This window comes from Microtus pennsylvanicus, chromosome 3 (assembly GCF_037038515.1).
Source record: "Microtus pennsylvanicus isolate mMicPen1 chromosome 3, mMicPen1.hap1, whole genome shotgun sequence".
Taxonomy (NCBI): domain Eukaryota; kingdom Metazoa; phylum Chordata; class Mammalia; order Rodentia; family Cricetidae; genus Microtus; species Microtus pennsylvanicus.
The window spans coordinates 4,743,204-4,763,358 of record NC_134581.1 but is presented as its reverse complement, the minus strand read 5'-3'; the positions used below and the strand labels follow the sequence as shown (position 1 = coordinate 4,763,358).

At 49.0% G+C, this 20,155-nt stretch overlaps 1 protein-coding gene across 3 annotated transcripts in view; it reads right to left on the bottom strand.

Annotated features, from left to right (window-relative positions):
• Scn5a (sodium voltage-gated channel alpha subunit 5) overlaps positions 1-204 on the bottom strand; it is a 96,714-nt gene extending 96,510 nt beyond the window's left edge. For all 3 annotated transcript variants that reach the window (XM_075964168.1, XM_075964170.1, XM_075964169.1), the window contains exon 1: positions 68-204. The gene's annotated coding sequence lies outside the window, so the exon portion shown is untranslated. The remainder of the gene's footprint in view (positions 1-67) is intronic.
• Positions 205-20,155: the final 19,951 nt, after the last annotated feature.

The following is a 20,155-nucleotide window of genomic DNA, read 5'->3' as shown; positions in this document are numbered from 1 at the left end:
GAGGAAAGTTGGGCGGCGGCGGACACAGAGGAGCGGGGGGCTGCGGGACACGGGGGCGCTCGCTCACCTGCTGGTCCCCGGCCCGCGCCCCGGGGTGGGCGGCTGCAGCGCGACGCGGACTCGGCTCGGCGCTGGGCTCGGGGCAGCGGGCGCTGGCTCAGCGGCCCCGGGGGCGCGATCCCCGCATCTCACGGGCGCTGCCGCCGTCTCGGCTCCGCCGCTCGGTTCGGGCTCCCGGGCTCGGCGGGCGGCGCGGGCTCGGGCTGGGGGCGGGGTCGGGGGCGGGCCCCGCCTGGGCTCGGCCTGGGGCTCCGGGGCCCCGGGCTGGCTCCGCCCCAGAGCGACGCGTCCGGGGCTCCGCACGTGGCGCTGCGCCCGCCCGGCTTAGCGGGGAGAGCCACCCAGCCCCGGCGGGGCGCACGCCCACCGCCCCTGATCCCGGACGCGCCCTGTCGGAGACGGCCGCCCACGCAGACGCGGACAGACAGACACGCGGACGCACACCGACCTGCGGACGCTTCGCCACAGAGAGCCACCCACGCAGACCTGGACAGGCGCACGCCGACAAACATTGGCACACACGCCGCCCAAGCCAGAGTACACTGACACGCCCCTCCTCACTGCCTTGGGGACCCTACCCCAGACATCCCATTTATCCACATGGATACGGGCATGACCTGGCACCCATGCTGAGACAGTAACACACACATACCTATATTGACATACATGCACAAAGATACAGATGCCTACGCACAGTTATTCACATGGACATAGACACCATTAACACATGTTGGGGTTGAGGAACACATACTGATAAACTTAATGACACCCTCGTGACTTAGAGACACACATCCACTTACACATTGGCATGGGGACACTTAGAACCACATTTCTAGAGACACAATGACAGTACAGAAACGTGTAGGTATCTGTGTGGACACGCTGACACACAGGTGCGGTCAGAAACAAAATACACAGATAGCCCCAGTATCAAATACACAATCACCAAACACTAGGACTCCCACGGACGCCTCCCACACACCCTCTTGAACCGTGTTCAGCCTTCTTGACCCACACAGGGATACCAAGTTCCATGTTGACACAAGCAGTGACTGTCCCACAAGGATACTGTCACGCGCACATATACATCCAGACAGACAGCTGTGCACATGTTGGCACAGAGTCACACACTTGCTTGTCCCTCTCCCTTTGCGGCGGCACCGTGCAGGGCTGTCACAGGAGCACAGAGGTGCACACACACACACACACCAGAGGCAAGCTGGGACCATCGCTTGTTTGTTTTGTTTTGAGACAGGGTCTCATTAGGTGTCTCTGGCTTGCTTGGAATTTGCAATAGGGACCAAGCTGGTCTCGAACTCACAGTGATTTGCCTATCTTAGCCTCCCAAGTGTGGAGATTAAAGGCTTGTGCCATCATGCCTTGTCTAGCAACTTCTTTATAGGAAGTTTGAGGTGGCTGTGGGCCAGTGGTGTCTCCAGAAGTTTCTGGAGGACATATAAGAAAGTGATGTTCAGGACACAGGACTCTGGCTCTGAAGGGGTTGGGGTGTCAGGAGGGTCTGACTGCTGGACCACAGATCAATCTGCCAGAGCCGGCCGGTAGCTCCAGCCGGGTCTGAGGTTGGTCAGCAGCTCCCACTAGTGGTCAAAGTGAGAAGTGCACCCAACGTCCCCGTAGCAGATCCCACTGTGGGACCCGCCTTCCAGAGCAGAAGCCCACACCCATCAAGCAGGAGGCAAAAGCACTGACCCGAAGGTCCCTCCCTTCCTGAGATCTTTAACCACCAAGCTTTCAGATTCAGACTTCCAAACGGACTTGGAGAATGGAGAGAGGCTGAAACTAAAAGTGCTGGGGATGAGAGGGGAGACTCCCTTACTCCTAATCCCAGGCAGTTTTATCCTTTCTCCTCAGTGCTGGGCCAGATGTTGCCAGGAGAGGTGGGATGCACAGTGACTCAATACACTAGGTTTAAACGCGCGCGTGTGTGTGTGTGTGTGTGGCGTGTGGAAGGAGAAATGAAAATCTATACCCAGTGGAGATTTCACCAGGAACACACATCTGGAGCTCTGAGACAGGATGCAGAGTCTAAGACAGGGTAGCAAGTGTCTGGAGTAGTCACCCTCACTAAGGAACCATACAAAATCCAGGGCATTCCTTTCTTCTTTCCAGACCTTGTTTAGTGAATGAGGACCACACAGTGATCAGTCAGAGGCAGCAAGATTTTTCTTTGGCCCCTTTATCCCCCTCCCCAGGTTTAAAGCTGGAATTAGCAAACTGGCCTTAAGACTCATCTCTTACATGACTGTGTTGGCTTCTTTTCTCATGGCCAAGGCACAATACCTGATGAAAAACAACTTAAGGAAGGAGGGAAGGGTCCTATTGGCTCACAGACGGAGGATACAGCCCATCGGGGGGAAGGCCTGAGCAGGGGCAGAAGGGAGTTGATAACATTGGGCCTGCCATCCGGAAGCAGAGACTCGTGGGTGCTGGGGCTCAGCTCACCTCCACAGCCCATGGAATGATGCTGTCCACGCTCTACTGAGCATCTCTCCTAACCTAAGGGAGCTCCTGAGAATGCACATGCCCCTGTAGGGAGGTGTTAGCACTCCTGTGCGTGCTACAGGCTTCTGTTTTGTTTCTCACTGCCCCAGGCTCTAAATTTTATGTGTCCTTCTATCAAACCTGCACATAGAAAAGTATACAGGTCTTAAACCTTTAATATCAGGGTTTCTCCCAAACATACCTTTAACAAGCACATGGAGACCAAATACTACCACATCCCCGAAATCCCTTCACAGTCTCTCACCGCCAGGTTTCCACCCACTCCCAGTGCTAGCGGCATCAAAGTCCCTTAGCTAGCTCACCCCCTTTAAAATTTTTTATCTATTTTATTTTGTGTATGTGTGCATATACACATGTGGTATGCCATGCAAGGGTGCGTGTATGTAAGTCAGAGCGTGTATGAAGAGTCAGTTCTGTCTTTCTACCATGTAAGTTCTGGGGTTCGAACTTGCGTTGTGAAACATTTTAACTGGGCAAAGAGGTGTTACATTTGTTTGTGCTACTAAATGTGTAAAGGTGTGTTACTTTTGTTTATGCTGCATTTGTTTAACAATGTAATGATATCTGTTTCATTATGTAAAGATGTGTTACATTTGTTTCACCTTCCTGCCTAAGGCACCTGATTGGTTTAATAAAAAACTGAATGACCAATAGCTAGGCAGGAAAAGGATAGGCGGGACTGCTAGGGGGAAAGAATAAATAGGAGAACTCTGGGCTCAAGAAGAAGGAAGGAGAAGAAGACAAGGGACAGGCTTGGGCCAAGAAGTCAGGTAGCCACATCCAGCCAGACAGTGAGAAGCAGTTGAAAGAAAGATATACAGGGAAAAGAAGTAAAAAACCTTGAGGCAAAAGGTAGATAAAGAGAGGCAGAATAAAGTCAGTTAAAAGAGCTAGCCAGAAATGAGCCTAGGTTAGACAGAGCTTTCATAACTAATAGTAAGTCTCTATGTCATTATTTTGGAGCTGGTTAGTGGCCCAAAAGAAAAAAATCTGGTACAAACTTGGTTGTTAGTTTTGGTGGCAGGAGACTTTACCCACTGTAAATCTTGCTGACTCCACCTGCTTAAAATTTTTTATTGATGATGATGATGATGATGATGAAGTGGGTGGTGGGTGCTGATGCCATGGCCCACTCGGACAGCTCAGGAGTCTACTTTGTGGATTTGGTTCTCTCTTTCCACCTTTGTGTGGATTGGGTGGTGTGGTAATATTTTGTTTATGATCTAACAAATAAAGCTTGCTTGAAGATCAGAGTGCAGAGCTAGCCACATTAGTGAGCCACAGAGGCCAGGCAATGGTGGCAGACACCTTTAATCTCAGTGCTCGGGAGACAGAGGCAGATGGATCTCTTTAAGTTAAAGATCACCCTGGGTTACATGTGACTGAATCAGTTTAAAAGAGAAACAGAGCCAAGCCAAGTGATGGTGGCTCACACCTTTAATCCTAGTATTTGGGAATTACATGCCTTTAATCCCAACACTAAGGAGGTGGAGACAGGAAGGGATATGGCTGGGCAGAGAGAGGGATATAAGGCAGGAGGAGACAGGCACTCAGGGCAGGCAGTCTGAGGACAGGACTCCCCCCTCCCTTTGGTTTGAGCATTGGTAGAGGCTAGAACTCTCTAGTGGCTGGTTGCCCTGCTTCTCTGTTTCTTCGGCTTTCACTCCCCATAGCTGACTCTTGAGTTTTTTTTTATTAAGACCAATTAGAATTTGGGCTACAGAGTGGAATCAGCTGAGATTGCCGGCTTATGCTGCAAGCCTTTGTTTACCCACTGACCCACCACCCTGGCCTTCAGTTTGCTTACTTTGTAGATGTGTCTAAAAAGGAATCACGAAGTGGAAACATGTTTATGTCTCATCTTTCAAAATTGGTTTTATATTCGTCAATCCATCCAAATTACTGTTTTGTTTTTGTTCTAGTTCATTGGCCCTTCTGTGAATATGTGAACATCGATTTGTTTATCCACTGTACTGCAGATGGACGTTTGAGTGGTTTCTAGTTTAGAGTGAACATTCTGGAACATGAACTTGGGTGGACGTGTGTGCCCCCAGCCTGACAAGAGTGTCTGCCTATGGTCAACGCTGACAGTTCCCCAGGCTGATTCTACCAGCATTCACAACACTTACTGGGAACACGCCAGTTCATCCCCCTTCTCTAGCACCGGGTATTTTTGTTATTTTTGCCTTAGTCGCTTGAGTGGGTGTGCAGAGGTTTCGCATTGTGGTTTAATTGACATTTCCCTGGTGACTAATGAAACGGAGCGCTTTCCCATGGTTTATTGGCCATTTGTGTGTTTGCACTTTTCATTTATATAAATGGGCATTGTTCAAGATTCCATTCTTTTCCTCCCCCACCCCCACCCTGTTCTACCTTTGAGCTCAATCTATGGCTGCGTGGTGTAGGCAGCCCACTCTTCGCTTTCACTCAGCTGCAGCGCGTCCTGTGTGAAGACCCCGGCCTTTCCCTCCATTCCCACGGAGGTGGGCTTGGGGCTGCCTCGTGGATGATAGAGTAGTCTTGTGCCTCTGTTCTCTTCACCTTGTTAATTCGAGAGGTAGAGAAGGGCTAAGAAGTGAGTGCAGCGGGATCTGAGAATCCAGAAACCTTGCCAGAGGAGATGGTGCAAGAAGCCAAAGCCAAGTCTTTACAGACCTCATACAGAGGCCCCGCCCAGCCACCTCCCTCCTGGCGCTGATTCTCCCAGTTGAAGCTGCTGGATCTGAGCTCTGTAAGGGTTATCCGCATCTTAGAGGCAGGAGATGTCCTGGAAGGAAGGGGCTTTAACAAGACCCCTGAATCCTGACATTCTCTTGTGTGCCAGAACCCTCTCCCCAAACCCCTCCTCCGTTGCGTGTGTGTGTGTGTGTGTGTGTGTGTGTGTGTGTGTGTGAACAATCTCCGTTGTTGTTCCACACGGGCCATCTGACTTTTAAAATCGTTATTTTGAGACAATCTCCGACTGGCCTGGAAATCACGCCTTAGATGATGCTGGTTGGCTAGTGAGTCCCCGGGATCCGCCCACCTCTGCCTGCCAGGCCCTGGTTGGTTAGTGAGCCCACGGATCGCTCACCTCTTGCCTGCCCAGCCTTGGGATTCCGAATACACACCGCTACATCTCATCTGGGGATGAAACCTAGGTCTCCATGCTTGCACAGCACACTCAGTCACCTCCCCAGCCCGTAGACGCTGGTTCTTAACTCTCACTCCACTTCGCACTAAGCGTTCTGCCAGTCGGGAAAGAGCTCTTGAGACTGGACGACTCCCTCAGCAACAAAGCTGCCGTATCTGGAGACTCGGTCCTGCTCCTCCCCATCCCCACCCTTCCTTCTCTGCCAGTGGCTCTTACGAAGGCTGCAGCATCTGCAGTTTGGCTCTCACACTCCCCTGGATTCAGAGTAGACGTGGAAGTTGAGGTTGGCCAAGGGCCCTAGCACACCTTAGCAGGGAAGGCAACTTTCCTCAGAAGAGCCCTTGAGCTATGGGGCTGGTTGCCATCCCTCTGCCATCCGTCCTGCCTCCAGCAGGGGCGGAGCACTGACAAAGCGTCTCTACCATGAAGTTTCTGCCAGGGACTTTGACTCCAGGGATGGTGAGCATGGAGCCAATGCCTGGACGCTTCTCTGTCTTCACTCTGGAGATACCAGCTCTCCTCTCCAGGCATTTTTGAATCCCACTCAAACTTCCAGAAAGTTCTTCTCAACTCCGCTCTTGGTTCCTTTTCCATTTTTCCTTTATAGGCGCCTATACACAATGGAATTTTAAACTATTCACTATTAGTGTGTTTGCGGTGTATTGGGGGCCACCGTCCTACAGAGCATGTGTGGAGGTCAGAGGACAACTTGGTGGAATCAGTTCGTTCTCTACATCCACGTTCACCTGGGGTCCCAGGATAGACCTCGGGAGTCAGATTTGTGCAGCAAGCATTTTATGTTCTGAACCATCTCACCGACTCCCTCTTCCATTCCCATCTTTGTCCATATGGGATTTGTGAGTTGCTGACATAGCTCACTGCCATCTTAGAGAAGTTTCTGGAGAAGTCATTGATTTTGAAGACTGCCCCTCCCATTTTGTTTCTGGTCCAGACAGTAGCAGGTAGGCGATGGACGCTACCCTCCTGGGTTATCACACTCTGCTTTCTTTCCAGTGCCCTGCCAGCCAAGGCCCTCTATCTTAGAGTAGCAGAGGTGCAGAGAGAGGGACAGGAACTCATGGCCAAGGGCAAGAATATGCCCTCCCGAGAGGGAGATGGTGATTTGATCCCCACTTGATGTCTAGTTCTCAGACACATGGGTGCTTTTATCTGAGGGACCACTGTCAAGCAGGCAGCATGGACTATTTCCTGTGGACACCCAAGTCAGACACACATGTCCAAAGATGCCCATCTGTCCCAGAGGATGTCTCTTCCTCAAGACCTTCCATGGCCACGAGCTGGAAACCCAAGAGAAACGGAGAACCTCTGACTTCAGACGTGAACCATCCAGCATTGTGAGCCCCTACTCCTGCCTCGGTTTACCTACCTCCTCTGCTGTCCTTCACCCAGCAGCTGTGGCTGCCGCAGTAACCAGAGTGCAGAGCGTGGGGACAGCCAGAAGCTTAGGTCAGTTCGTCTCCTGCAGCAATGAGTTTACGTCAGACACGTGATCTTTCTGCATCTTCTACTCACTGAAGAGGTGGGATAATTGTCTGTCTGCCTCGTGAGTTATTGAGGAAAGCAGACAGGGTAACACAGTGAAGGGTTTTTAAGATGGAACATATGTTTACAGATGGAATTTGACCATACTGGTAACCTAAAGCCTGTTCACGCAGTACACAAACACATAAACCCTAGGCTTTCAGGGACAGATGTGCTAGAAGTTTCTTCTCTTCTCTTCTCTTCTCTTCTCTTCTCTTCTCTTCTCTTCTCTTCTCTTCCCTTCCCTTCCCTTCCCTTCCCTTCCCTTCCTTTCCCTTCCCTTCTTTCTTTCCTTCTTTTCCTCCCTTCCTTGCTTTTTGTCAAGGTCTCATGTAGCCTTGGCTGGCTTGAACTCCCTATATGAGGATGGGTGACCTTGAACTTCTTGTTCTCCTGCTTCCTCCTTTCAAACCCTGGGATTACAGGCATGTACAACAATGTACAACACATTTATGTGGTGGTAAGACTCAAACCCAGAGCCTTATGCTTGCTAGGCAAGCACGCTACCAACTGAGCTACACCCCTAGCCCATTACACATAGGCGATTTCTATTGAGCCATATCCTCAAGGCTGAGAAGGTAGCAGGGCTGGGGAGAGGAAGACACTGAACATGGATGCCACATTATACCAGTGGGTCCAGCAGCCAAGGCTTCAGGAAGACCCTGACCCTTAGTGTAGTATGTAGAAGGCAAAGAGACGGGACAGCCTTGCTGCCTCTCCCGCAGCCTGCACTTGACCAGGGGCAGTAGCGTTGGATGAGACGCCTTTTGCTGGGCAAGGGCAGCGTAAAGGAAGAGGTTCTGCTGTAAACCAGCAGCTGAAGATTGCAGGATCAACAGCGTTTGGATCCTAACAAGAGTTCCGAGCATCTCCCCCAAGTCCATCCTCTGCCCTTGTTTGTGGTAGATTGAGCTGCTCTTGGTGGCAGCAATCTGAAGGAACAGGATAAGCCAGGAAATGGTTCTGGTCTGGCTGTGGGCAAAATGCACTGGATTGCTGGAGTGGGTTGCCAGCATGTCCCAGGGGCCCCTCCCCAAGCCAGCACAGCCCACAGAAGCCCACACTAGGCACCTGTGTCCCCGTGGTCGTCCCCATTGCACCGGGGACATAGGCCACCCTGAGCCCTGCTGCCCCCATGAAGTTCCGTCACCTTGTGGTCCTGCTGTACTTCACTTTAATGCAGTATTTCACAGAGAGAGAGGGTCAGGGTGAGAGGTCAGACTGCAGATGGAGTCCTGGCGCCAGAATTCAGCCCACAGACATTCTGGGAGCTAGTGGAGTGGGGGTTTCAGGTGTGTTGTATCATCACGTGGCCAGCCTGAGCCGAAACAAGCATTCTTCAGATTGCATTTGCTTATTAGTAGGACTGAGTAGTGGTTGTGGAGGCTTCCCCCCACTCTGGATTAGGGTCAGCTGCCTGCAGGGACTCTGGAGCACCTAGTGTGGCATGGGAAGTAGGCTCAGCACAGGTGGGTTTCGGGAGGGAGGGTTAGGAGGTCGGAGCTTTGGGGATCTGGGTAGGACATGGGCAATTAGAGCTAGAAGATCAGAGCCGGGCTAGGCTGGAGATGGCTGGAAGACGGAAGGAGTACTTCCGCTGGGCGGGGACTGAGTTCCCACCAGACTTTTCTTTTGTACCTTTAAGAAGCATTTGTTTTAGGGGTGGAAGGCTGGGGAAATGGCGCAGACCAGAAAGTACTTGCCTTAAAAGTACAAGGATTTGAGTTTACCCCCAGAACCCATGGAAGAAAGCCTGACAGGGTGACTCTAGCCTGCAATCCCAATGCTAGAGAGGTAGAGACAGGCAGGTCCTTGACGCTTGCTGACTGGAGAGCATCATCTATTCAGTGAGCTCCAAGCTAGTGACAGATGGCGTATCAAGGTAAAAAAAAAAAAGGAAGAAGGCAAAAGACTGACTTCTGTCCTACACACACACAGAGAGATGAACAGGTAGCCAGAAGACACTCAGAGACAGAGAGACACACATACACAATCACACACCATGTGTTCCTGCCCAAACATAAATACACACGTGTGCACATACACGGAAGCATTTTCTGTATATGCAGAACATACAAGAGTCTAAGAAAGATGCAGTGTGGAGAGAGAGAGAGAGAGAGAGAGTTCAGTTCTGCAGCTTTCAGGAGATGCAGGAAGTAGTTCTGTGATTGCCAGGGATTGAGGTAAAGGGAGGAGGACCACTGGCTTGAGGGAGGGGGCACCTCAGGGGGCTGGAGTTTGTCTGGTGTTGAGTGCACTGCTGTGTGTTTGTCAAAACTCATGGGCGCATATGCCAAAAAAGAATTTGCCTGAGGGCCAATTACAATATAAATAAATAAAAATGAAAATGTAAGCACGGAGGCATTTTTGCCTTTTTGAATGGTAACGGTGCCTCTGTTAGGAGTGTGTGGGTGCGTGGTGGCGAGTGGTCTGTGGGCATCAGGGAGGTGTGTCACAGCCCCTGCTCTCTAGGGGAGGTTCTGATGGCAGCTGTTGTGGGTGGTGACTGGCCCTCACAGGAGCCTCAGAGCTCTTGGGCTTTCCCAGGACCCACAATTCCCTGCAACACAGACATCATGGCTGGCGGTAGAAGACAAACGGCACAGGCTAGCCAAGCCTTTGCCTTCCGTCAAGTCTCAGATTCACTGGAAGGCGACTGTGGATGGGTGTCCCCATGCCTATGGAAAAGCCGACTGATGGCAAAGTCCTCTGGAGAGCAAGAATGCCTGTCTGTCACCTTAACACAGACAGGAAGGTTCTCCATTGTGTCGTCCCTGTTCCAAGACCCCTTCCTTCATCTCTGCAGCCTAGTGCTGACAAGAGCCCCCAGTGTCCCCTCCCACCCCCTGGAACCTGTGTGCTCTGTAAGTGAATGCAGCCAGGTGCCGCACCTCCGAAGACTTTGCCCCCATCCCGGAAGTCAATGCTCAGAGCCAGAAAACACTCAGACTGGCATCGGATGACAAAAGCTGCCTCTTGTCTTGAGCACATCAGAGGCAGAGACTGGAGTGCAGGCTTCTCAAGTGAACACTGACAGGAGAATAGAAATGCTACCTCCCACACTCCCCGTACAGCATCCCATCCGGGCTCAGACGATGCTGTCACTGCAGCCCCCACCCCGGTATGAGAACCTGCCCAGGGCCTGTCAGGGACAGTGCAGTGTGGGATCCTAGGGGAGGGCTGGCAGGGGCAGTTGGCATGACACGGGTGACGTAGAAACGTGGCGCTCCTTGTACCACTGCCTTGAATGCAGGCAGCCTGTTAATTTGGACAGCAGCGGGATGAAGGACCAGCTCTGGGTCCCTTTCTGGGAAAGCGGTGTTAGGGCCCAGGGTAGCCACATTTCTCTCCTGCAGGGCCACTCCATCTGCCTGTGCCTCTCCAAGGGACTCTTGGTGAAACCCTGTTCTTCATCTTTGCTCTTTCAAAAGTGCCTACTGAATAGTTAGTTCTCCCCCATCCTCAGTGATGTGGGAGTGTCATATATCAATCTGTTGATTTCATTGGCTAAGCAATAAAGAAACTGCTAGGCCCATTGGATAGGCCCACCCTTAGGTGGGTGGAGTAAACAGAACAGAATGCCGGGAGGAAGAGGAAGTGAGCTCAGACTTGACAGCTCTCCTCTGGGGAGTAGATGCCTCAGCAGAGACGCCATGCCCCGATCCCGGGCAGACACACGCGATGAAGCTCTGACCTAGAATCTTCCCGGTAAGACCGGTTCTCACAGATTATTAGAGATGGGTTGATCGGTATATCAGAATTAGCCAGTAAGGGCTAGAGCTAAGGGCCAAGCAGTGATTAAAAGAATACAGTGTCCGTGTAATTATTTCGGGGCATAAGCTAGCCAAGCCGGCGGCTGGGGTGTTGGGGGACGCAGCCCCGCCGCCGCCTCATATTACTACACTCAGTGCTTAATTCCCTTTCTCCAAAACCTGGGGCCCATCTGGGGTGCCCCTCCAGGCGGATGACCTGGGGCAGGTCACCTTCTCTAAAAACATTCCATTTCTCCTTTAGGTTTCTGAACGAACAAATGCTCATTTTCCTCTTGGCTGAGTTCCTGCAAGTAAAATGGCTGATCTGGTGAGAGATGTATGTTTAACTTTTAAAGAAGGGGTCAAACTGAACAGGGTGTAGTGGCTCATGCTTTCAATCCCGTTGTTAGGAGGATGGGGGTGGGAAGATTGCCTTGAGTTCAAGACTAGCCTGCTTGGCCTATACAGTGAGTTCTGGAGTAGTGAGAACTTGTCGCAAGAACAATGTCGCTGTGGTGACATGTGTTGTAGTTGGTTTGTTTGTTTGTTTGTCTTGTTTTGTTTTCTCTTTGCTCTTGTGGGGAACACCATCCAGCTCCCAAATAAATTGATGGCAACTTATTCTTACTTATGAATGCTCAGCCTTAGCTTGGCTTGTTTCTAGTCAGCTTTGCTAACTTAAACTATCCCATCTACCTTTTGCCTCTGGACTTTTATCTTTCTTTCTTCTACATTTCTTTCTTCCCTTACTCCATTACTGGCTGTGTGGCTGGTCCCTGGTGTCCTCCTCTCCTCCTTTTCTCGCTCCTCATCTTCTCTTCCCAGATTTCTCCTTCTGTTTATTCTCTCTGCCTGCCAGTCTAGCCTATCCTTTCTCCTGCCTCCCTATTGGCTGTTCCGCTCTTTATTAGACCAATCGGCAAGTAACACAGCTTTACAGAGTTTAACAAATGCAACATAAAAGAATGAAAGACATCTTTGCATCATTAAACAAATATTCTGCAGCATAAGCAAATGTAATACTTCTTTAGCTAATATTTAACAACAACATGCTTTTAACCTCAGCACTCAGGAAGCAGAGGCAGGTGGATCTCTGTGAGTTCCAGGCCAGCCTGGGCTACTAAGTGGGACCCTGTACCAAAGAAAAACAGCCAACGTGGTTTTTAAAGTGGCTGTTCTCCTCCCATCAGAGAGACTCCTCTTCATTGTCCCCAACACCCACTGTGGTCAGCAATTAAAGATTTGAGCTATCTATGATGTGGCCAGGCAGGCTGGTTAGTGTGCGGCCATTTGCTCTGCTTGTAGCTTTTACTTCCAGTGTAAGGAATGTTCAGATCCTTTGCCCACTTATTCTACTAGATTTTTATCTTCATCAGCGAGATTTGAGAGTTCCGTGTGTTTTCTGTGTCTAAATCTTTTGTCAATGTGCTTGACTTGCCTTTTGGTTTTCTTCTCTCCTTTGCTCCCTTCCACCATCCCTCTGTCTTTCTTACTCATTCCCATGCCTGCTCTTTGACAAAGTCCGAGTCTGGTTTGACCAAGCTGGTCTTGCATATATGTGCAGCTCAGGCTGGCGGCACTGACCCCCACCTCAGCTTCTCAAGTGCTGGAATTAGAGATGTGCACCACCACATTCAATTCCTATCTTTTCATTTCCTTAGCAGTATGTTTTGCAGAAACTTCTTTTATTTGTTATTTTTAAGACACGGTGTAGTTCTGGCTGGAATTGAAGCTGTCATTTCTCCTGCGTTGGCCTCTTTAGTGCTGTGTATCACTACGCCAGGCTCTTAAACTTTTAATGAAGGACTATATATCAGGTATTTCAAAAATTTCTTTTAGATTTATTTATTTTATATTATGTGTATGAATATTTTGCCTGCATGTGTGTATGTGTCTGCAGAGACCAGAAGGCGGCATTGGATCCCCTGAAATTGGAGTTACAGATGATTGTGAGCCACCGTGTGGGAGACGGAAACAGAACTCAGGTCTGTACATAGCTACACATGTGAAATTCACATGCATATTTACACATACGAATTTCACCAAGTATTTGATCATCTTTGGACCTTTAAAAGAAAATTTCTGCTAGTATGTCACCATGGAGGGAATATGTTAAAATGCTTCAAATAAAGGGACCCCTAAAACTACTGAGCTATGCATACTTGCATTCTAATGGGTCTATCATCCATACAACTCATCCTTTGGGTTCATATCTGTATTACTGAGGTAACTAAAGAGTCTGATGAATCTTTGTCTTCAGACCCAGTCACCATAATATAGAAACTGACACAATGGAACGGATGGGATGGGTGGATGGGTGTCCTTGAATTCATGGAATTCAAGATAAATATTTCTTATATTGTATCAGTGCAGAAACGGGTTAGTTTAAGGAGCACGGTGGCAAACCATTCAGGTATATTGCTGGTCACACCTGGTAAAGACGAGATACCTCTGTTGACCCGCGCATGTTGATCAGAAGGTAAGAACATGTTTTAGTTACCTGTGTCCAGGTGCCAGGGGCTGTGTTGGTTTATACCAACGAGGCTGCGCCCCCTGACATAGCTGCATTTGGATACACTACCTGATTAGACACTCTGAGGTCCTTCTGCACAGGCCTCACTAGTGAATGAGATGGGGTGAGGTTCATATTGCAACCTCAGCAAGTTTAAAGTCTTGCTGGTGGCACTGACCTGTGACATTTCCTAGGCACACAAAACCACTGTCCTGATCAAGAGAGCCAGCTTGGGGGCTTCCTCTGGGCTTTTTCTACAGTAACAGCCCTGGCATCAAGCATGAAAGAACCAACGTGGGAATTCTGCCTCTTGCCAAATACATCCATTCCAGCTGTTGGGGCCTTGAATTGATCCTTCTCTGTCTACTTCCTGAGTGCTGGGGTTGCAGGTGTGACCCCCACACTGTTTATGTGGTGCTGGGGATGGAGGCTAGGGGATCAGATCCTAGTCAAATGCTCTAACTACCAGACTGCAGCCCCAGCTCCGTCCTTGCTTTAACTCTGTAGGAGGTAAGGAGTCCTTGATACCAGGCTGCTCAAAAGAAAAGTGGTGTTATAGGCCAGATTTATCATACTACAGTTTGCCAACCCCTAAACAGATACAATATAAATAAATAAAACTTTCAGTGGTTATGGAAACTGAAATAGTCTTATGTTGCTGGTGGCAGATCTCGATCAGGAGGTGGGCAGGCAGACTGACCATACATGTACTCCGCTGGGATTGGTCACAGCTCCATTTCCACCCTATCCTCACAGGGCCTCACTTTCCCACTTAGAATGTAGTAGAATTTGAGTCCTGTGATGTTTTCTGGGACATGGTAGAACATGTCTTTAATCCCAGCACTTAGGAGGTAGAGCTCTCTCAGTTCAAGCCCAGCCTGATCTACAGAGCTAGTTCTAGGACAGTCAGGACTACACAGAGAAACCTTCTCAAAAACAAAAAGCAGAGTCCCAGCCTGTTAGTCCATGAAGGGTGTTTCTCCTTCCCCAGTGCACAGATGCAAGAGTAAACGGTTGCAAGGCCTTTAAGTGGAAGACCGGTGAAGTATTTAGAGTCCATACCTGAGGGTCTTTATCAAGAACAGTTTGTTCCCCTCCAATCAAAGTAATTCCAGCCTGGGAAGATGGTGCATTTTAGGAAACAAATGAGAGCTTTGTTGCAACAACTCTAGGGATGTTCCTAGCTACTTCATCTGGAGCTTTATTTTGGGTTTCCAGTGCCCACACTGGACAACTCACCACGACCTGTGGCTCCAGCTCCTGATGCCTTCCTTGGGCTTAGGATTTACATCAAAACAATCCACGGAAGGAAAACTTGGAAAGTGGCTCCCAGCACTGTGAGACAGGGAAGGCTCTGCTGTGCAGCAGAAAAGGCAGACTGAAGATTGGGGGAGGTTTATTGCTGGTCATACTTGGCGATGGGCAACTATCTGTAATATCTGAAGTACTGTCAAGCCTCAGCAGTGAGCAGTCTCAAAAAGGATCAGACGAGAAAATGGGTAGCAGATAAGAACAGGGTACCAACTGCTGTCAAGCCAACAAAACACTCATTGTTTTTAAAGGCTTCTTTAAAAATTTTATTCACGTGTTTGTGACTATGGGTGTGTGTAGGATATTATGTTAACTAGGTGAGATGTTACATTTGTTAACTCATGCTACATTTGTTTAATGATGTCAGGATGCGTGTGTAATTATGTAAAGATGTGTTGCGTTTGTTTCACCTTCCCTGCCCAAGGCATCTATCTGATTGGTCTAGTAAAGAGCTGAACAGCCAATAGCTAGGCAGCGAAAGGATAGGCGGGGCTTGCTGGAGGAACCGCTTGTTCATTCCCAGCTGCCCCAGCTAGCTTAGACCCGAAATAACCACACAGAAATTATATTAATTAAATCACTGCTTGGCCCATTAGCTCTAGCTTCTTACTGGCTAACTCCTACATATTAATTTAACCCATCTCCATTAATCTGTGTATCACCACCTGGCAGTGGCTTACTGGCAAAGTTTTGGCATGTTTGACTCTGGCAGCAGCTCCATGGCTTCTTCCTGACTTTACCCTTTCTTCTCCCAGAATTCAGTTCTGTCTTCACCGCTATATTCCTAGTCTCTGCCCTGCTATAGGTCCAAAGCAGTTTCTTTATTTGTTAATGGTAATCACAGCATACAGTGGGAAATCCCACATCAGGAGCTGTTGGGAAGAAAGAATAAATAGAAGGAGAAATCTAGACTTGGGGAAAGAACAAGAGAAGATAGGAGAGAACTAGGGAGAAAGAGGGGGGCATTCCTGGGGCAAGAGGCCAGGCAGTCGCCAGTCAGCCAGACATGCAAAGCAATGAAGATAAGATATACAGAAAGAATGAAAAGTAAAAAGCCTCGGGGTGAGAGATAGACAAACGGATGAAATTAAAAGAGCTAGCCAGAAATGGGCCTGAGAGAGGCTGAGCACTCAAAACTATTAAGTCTCTATGTCATGATTTGGGAGTTGGTTGACGGCTTAAAAGGCCTGGTACACAGGTGTGCATGCATGTGTGTGTGTGTGTGTGTGTGTAGATGCCATGGACATCAGAAGATGGCATCAAATCCTCTGGAGATGGAGTTATCGGCAGCCGCGAGCTGGCACAAAGCTGGGAGCTAGGCCCTGAATCTGGGCTCTCTGGAAGAGCAGGAAGTACTCTGGAGACATCTCTCCAGGGCAGAAATACCTTTGTGGCTGACAAGTAAAGGAATGCAAACCAGTACTGTAATGGGCACATTGCTGCACACCTTTTGCGTCGCTAAAATGTGTAATAATGATAATAAATGCTAAATGGAACGGGCAACCTCAGTCAACAGGAACAATGAACCCAGGTAGAGGACTTGACTGTTGGATGTGAAGGGGCCCAGTGTGTATTGGATGAATAGCACCTTAACTAGGAAATATGGATGGTGAGCTGGAGGCTGTGGCCTTGATGAACAAGCCTGTTACAACTAATAATCCAGAGTTTATTAGTGGATCAGGACCTGTGATCATGGGGCCCAGAACAAAGATGAAGCACTCAAAGTGCTGTGGTGCTAATTTAAGGCTATATCATCAGGCTCCTGCAAGCTCAGAAGCAGTGTTTAAGAATGAGCATCCAGCTAGAGAGATGGCTCAGCAGTTAAGAGCACTGGCTGCTCTTCCAAAGGACCCAGGTTCGATTTCCAGCATCCACATGGCAGCTCGCCACCACCTGTAACTCCATTCTCTGGGGATTCGACTCCCTCTTTTGGCCCCTGCTAGCTCTGCAGGTGTGTGAGGTAGACATACGTATCGCTTAAATTTTGTGTCCAGGTCTGTGTTTGTGGTGAGCGCTTCCCAGAGGGCCATTCTCAGATCCCCTTCTCCTGCAATCCTTACACAGCAGTTTTACCTCCTTGGAGTCTCTTTGGGAGGCTGGCGTGTAGGTTAGCTTTTGGAAACTTGACACAAACTAGGGTCACTTGAGGAGAAGTAACTTCAACTGAGAAATTGCCACCATCAGAGTGGCCTGTGGGTGAGTCTGCAGGGGGATTTTCTTGATTAATGATTGAGGTGAGAGAGGCCCAGCTCAGAGCAGACGGTGCCACCCCTGGCAGGTGGTTCTAGGTGCTATAGAAAGCACAGACTGAGCGAGCCACAAGGAGGAAGCCAGTAGGCAGTGTTCCTCCATGGCCTCTGCATCAGCTCCTGCCTCCAGGTGCCTGCTGATGGGCTTTAAGCTGCAAGATGAAGAAATCCTGTTGCCCCCCACTTCAAATGTTTTGATCAGTGTCCTATCACAGCGGACTAACCCAGAAACCTAAGGCCGCAGAGCAGGGTCTTCTGCTCCCATTGTGTGAGAGTCAAGGTTGTGATTGACAGAACAGAAGGCCTTGACTCAGACTGCATCATTCTTCCTCTCATCGTGGCACTTAGCCTATGAGCTGAGTGTGGACATCTTCAACTGCCAAGTGTTTCTGAGGCTCCCTGTTCCAAACACAGGAGAGCATCTTTACCCAGAACACACCCACACCCACACACCTCCACACACACACCCTCAGGTCTACCTTATAACATAGTTACATCTGGAAGCAGGAAGCACAAACAACTGGGTTTCTCCTCATCAATTAACTGAGTCTCGACTCTGGAAAATGAGCCTTCTCCACACACAACTCTCCACAGTCGTTGTTGCAGGAGGAAGAACGGCAGTGGCCAACTTTGCTGTTGCTTGAAAGGTCAACGGTAGCTGTGAACCCAGGAGCTGCATATCTGACGCCGACAGGTGAACCTTGCCTCTTCCTACCTGACTCACGGCAGATGACTCATGTCAAGCTCTTCAAGAGGACATTCTCCAAACGGATTTCCACTTCAGAGGATGGATGAGCCACCTTCTGGAGCTAGAGTCCATTGCGGGGCAGAAGGAATGCTTATCTGCCAGGAAGGACTTGACTTTTACCACAGAAGAACGCAGGGGTGGACTTCTTTTAAGGATGTATTTTATTGTTTTTTATGTGCATGTGTGTGCGTGTGTATGTATATATATATATATATGTTATGTGTTTCTGGAGGCCAGAAAAGGAGGTCATTTATCCTGGAGCTGGAGTTACAGGCATTTGTAAGTTCTAGGAACAAAACCCCAGTCCTTTGCAAGAGCAGCAAGTGCTCTTAACCACAGAGCCCCTCCTGCAGCCCCTGGCGGATTTCTATCACTTACAGCGAAGGCTGAGATTGGGCCAGTATGTACTTTAGTTTGCTTCAGTTGCTGCAATAAAATACCCTGAGGAAGACCAACGTTAATGAAGAAAGGTTTTTATTGGCTACAGGTTGCACCGTGGGAAAGTCAAGGCAGGAACTAGAAGCAGCCAGGCACACCACAGTCCAGACCAGAGAGGATGCAGGTATGGGTGTGCATGCTTGTGCTCAGTTTGCCTTTTTCCATGTTTCCACAATCTAGGACCAAATCTGGTGGATGGCGCTACCCATTTAGAGACTGGCTCTTCCCGTATCAGTTAACATAATCTAGATATCCTCCCCCCCAGGCATGCCCACAGTCCAGTTTGATCTGGACAACCCCTTATTGAGATTCTTCTGTGTGGTTCTAGACTGTGTCAAGTTGCTAAGAGAAGCTAACCATGGTAGTATGTCTAGGTTGAGTAAGATATTCCTGTGATCCCATCCCGGGTGGTGAATGGCCTCTCAGCATGGAGGCTTGTGGCAGCCACACTGTTTGAAGTAACCCAGGGATACCAAACTTCATTCCCACCGTGAGCCTTCTACTGGTCTCCCTCCCTCCACCGTGGCTGCTTCACAATGGCTTGGACTGCCTGCACGTCTCCTGCGCCGTATGCAATTGTGGTTCACTCTGCCCAGAGTTTCCTGTTTTAATCATTCACTCCTGAACTCCTACTCGCTCTCCAGGCACAGACGACCTAACTCCAAGATGCAAATGCCATGATGGAGAGCAGGTGACAGGTATTGCTTCTGTGAAGAGGGAGGGGACGCGAAGCTTAGCCACTTGAAGCCTCTTTCTTATTTTTACAATTGGGAGGTAAAACACAGAACGCTCACTAGACAAACATGCTCGACTTGCCGTAGCTATGAAGATGATCACAAAGAGCTCTAATCAGCGCGTGCCAGCAACCGGTCACCAGCATCCCCCTCTGCCTGGCCTGAACTCCTCCCTGGCTTTCATAACTGATCTTTGTTTTTCTGTGTGTGTTCCTAGACAAAACAGTTTAATTCACCCTGTTTCAGAATCTGTTAGAGCTGTATAGCGTAGTTTTGTGTCTGGCTTCTTTCATTCAATATTACTCTTATAAGATTCATTTATAGACTTGTGGAAAGCTATTTCTCAGTCACTTTCATTACCACATAAGATTATATTCTTAAAAAACGACATTATTAAATTACTCTATTGCCGATAGACATCAAATTGTTTCTAATTTGGGTCTGTTTAACCCATAAGAAATATCTATTTTTGTTTTAAATTCTTATGTGTATAAATGTTTTGCCTGCATTTGCATCTGTGCATCACACATGTGCCTGGTTCCACAGAGGCCAGAGAGGGTGGAACTGGACATACAGATGGTTGTGTGTAGAGGAACCGCATAGGTCTGGAAATCGAACCCAGGTCCTCCGGAAGAGCAGCAGGTGCTCTTGGCCCTGGAGCCATCTCTCCAGGTTATTTGCTTTTGAGACAGGAACGCAGATAGCATAGGCCGGCCTTCAACCCTGCAGCTGAGGATGACCTTGACCTCCTGAGCCTCCTGCCTCAGTTTCCGAAGTGCTGGGGTTCAAGCATGCACCACCATGCCTGGTTTCATAAGAAGCCATGGCGCACATGCCTCTTAGATCGTGTGTGAATGGATTTCTTTGGATACATATCTCGGGATAGAAATGAACTACCTGCAGCTTCTCTAGATAGAGTGATGCTGTTTTCTAAAATGCCTGGATAATTTATGCTCTCTCCAAAAGCACACAAGAGCACTTGTCTTTTTTTATTTGCACAAAATTTAATTTTTGCTAGACCCTAACATTTTTGTAGATTCAGTCAACATATAATGGTATTTCACTGTGGTTTTAATTTGCATATTACTTGATTACTAATTAGGTTGTGTACCCTTTTATATGTTTATTAGATATTCAGATTTCTTCTATTGTG